Below are 3,090 nucleotides of genomic sequence, written 5' to 3'. Positions count from 1 at the left end.
AAAATGATGAAACCAGCAGTTGGCGTAATGGCTATGTCACTGGACTCCCATGTAGTTGACCATGGCTCCAGTCCCGGACCCGGTGGCTTAAACTCACGCTGGGTGCATGGCTTGTGTGCGTGCGTGCCCAAGATCCCGTTATAAGAATGGAGGAGAAGGGATTGTGGCATGGCCATCCCTTCTTGGGAATGATTTCTCACCGTCTGTCTCTCTGTCTCTCTGTTCTATGTCTTTCTGGTGAGCACATGCACTCTATAGGAAATACCTCTCAAAAAAAAAAAAAACAGTTCTAAGATTAGAGACCAGCTGAGGGCATGAGGGCAGGATGGCTATGTCACTGGACTCCCACATAGCCGATCACGGTTTGAGTCCCAGACCCTGTGGCTTAAAACTCACGTCAGGGGTCCACCAGATGGCATAATGGTTACGTTGCTGGACTCCCATGTAGTTGACCACAGTTCAAGTTCCAGACCCAGAGGCTTAAAACTCACGCTGGACACACGTGCGTGTGTGCCCAAAATCCCAAGAGGAAATGGAGGAAGGGATTGTGATGTGTCCATCCCCTTTGGGGGGGGGGATTTCTTGCTTTAAGTCTCTGTGTCTTTTTGTCTGGCAAACACATGCTCCCTATAGTAAAAGTCTCTCTCAGAAAAAAAAAAAAAAAAAAGACCCTCAAGCCATGCACATATGTGAGCATGCCCAAGATCCTGAGAGGAAAGTGAAGGAGAAATTGCTGTGGCGAGGCCATCCCCTCTCACTTTCTGTCTCTCTGTCTCTCCTTGTGTCTCTGGCAAGCATACCTGCCCTATAACAAAAATACGTCTAGAAATAAGAAGAGTGGGTAGCTAGCAGGTGGACTGGTGGTTGAGGAACTGGATGACCCATGGCTGACCGCAGTGTGAGTCTCAGGACCTGGCGCCTTGAAAATTATGCTGGCATCCATGCATGCCTGCCCAGAATCTTGAGAGGAGAATGGAGAAGGGATTGTGGCATGGCCATCTTCCCTTGAGGATGATTTCTCACTTTCCCTCTCTCTCTCACTCTTTCTGCTCAACCTTAAAAAATAATAAAGACTGGGACCAGCAGATAGCATAATGGTTATGTCCCTAGACTCCCATATGGGCGACCATAGTTTGACTCCCAGACCCAGCGGCTGAAAGCTCTTGCTGGGGGGAGAGGGGGCAGCAGGTGGCATGGTAGTTAAGGGCACTGGACTCCCACATGGCCTACTGCATTTCGAGTCCCAGTCCTGGCAGCTTGCTTTCTCACTTTTCTCTCTCTCTTTCTCTCTAACTCTGTCTCTCTCTGACCAAATTAAACTAAATAAATAAATGAAGTTAAATAAAAGATAATTCTCAAGAAAAAAAGAACTTTAAAAAAATCTTATGCTGGGCGCATGTGTGTATGTGCCCAAGATCCCAAGAGGAGAATAGGGATTGGGGCATGGCCATCCCCCAGGGGGTGATTTCTCACTTTCTGTCTCTCTGTCTCTCCAGTGAGTGCATACACCCTATAACAAATATCCCTGAAAAAAAAAGAAGAAAATTAAATTAAATAATCTAAAAATAATAAATAATTCTAAACCAAAAGGGAAAAAAAGAAAACTGGTCAGGGGCAGCATGTGGTATGGTCCTTTATGTACTGGACTCCCTCCCACATGGCCAACTGCAGTTCGAGTCCCAGACCTGGCTTACTTTCTCACCCTCCCCATCTCTCTCTAGTGAGTGTGTGTGTCCTATAGCAAAATAAACATTTAAAAAATAATAAAAATATTAAATAATTCTTTAAGAAGAAAAAGCAAGGGCCAACAGGTGACATGGTGGTTAACAGTGCTGGACTCCCTCATGGTCAACCACAGTTCAAGTCCCGGACCTGGTGGCAGGTTAAATTAAAATAAATGAATGAATAAATAAAATTAAATTAAAAAATACTTAAAAAAAAAAGAAAAGAAAAATCAAGGCTAAAGGTCAGAGGGTGGTGCCACAGTTGCAACTTGACCCGCATTGTGAGGTCCCCTGTTCACAGCTCAGAGCCTCCCTGTGAACACTGGGTGCATATACATGCCTGTGATCCAGGCTCCTGAAGCTGGAGGTTGGACTGTGGTGTGAAGACCCTGATGGCCTCTCTCTGCCTCCCTCTCTCCTGCACTCACTCACTCCCTATCATAAAAAACAAACACACATTGTGAGATTAGCAGGTGGCATGGTGGCTTAGGTGCTGGACACTCCACATGTCTGACCACAGTTCGAGTCCCAGACCTGGTGGCTTGCTTTCTCACATCCTCTGCCCCCACCCCATCTCTCTTTGTGTGTGTGTGTGTGTGTGTGTGGTCAAATGAAAATAAATGAATAAATAAATAAAATGATGAGAAAAACCAGACATTAAAAGATTGAAATAATAATAATAATAGGGCCATTGGTGATGTGGTGGTGGGAGTAGCTTGATCCCACGTGACCAAATGTGTAGTTTGAGCCCCAGACCCAGCAGCTTGAGAAACACATCAGGTGCGTGTGTGCGTGTGTGCTCAAAATCCCAAGAGGAGAATGGAGGCGAAGGGATTGTGGCATGGCCATCTCTGCTAAGGGGTGATTTCTCACTTTCCCTCTCTTACTCTTTTTTTTTTTAATTTCCTTTCTCTCTCTGGTGAGCTCATGCGCCCTACAGTAAAAATTAAAATAAATAAATAAGGGACCAGCAGATGGCATAATGGTTATGTCACTGGACTCCCCCATGGCCAACTGCCATTTGAGTCCCAGACCCAGTGGCTTGACACTCAGTGCCAGGCACCTGAGTGTTCATGTCCAAAATCCTGAGAGGAGAGTGAAGGAGAGGGGATTATAGTGTGGCCAAACCCTGTGATTTCTTGCTTTTTGTCTTCTTGCTTTTTGTATCTCTCTTCAGTGAGCACACCCACTCAATATCCCAAATCTCTAAAAAAAAAAAAATTAATTAAATAAAAAATAATTAATTATTAGTATTTTTTTAAGCCATAGGATGTGTGAGCATATCAGAGAGAGTCAGTGAGAAAGTAAGAAATCACTCCCAGGAGGCATGGCCATGCTGGAATCCCTTCTCCTCCATTCTCCTCTT

Source organism: Tupaia chinensis, unplaced genomic scaffold (genome assembly GCF_000334495.1).
Source record: "Tupaia chinensis unplaced genomic scaffold, TupChi_1.0 Scaffold143920_1, whole genome shotgun sequence".
Classification (NCBI taxonomy): Eukaryota; Metazoa; Chordata; class Mammalia; order Scandentia; family Tupaiidae; genus Tupaia; species Tupaia belangeri.
This window is presented reverse-complemented; position numbering follows the sequence as displayed.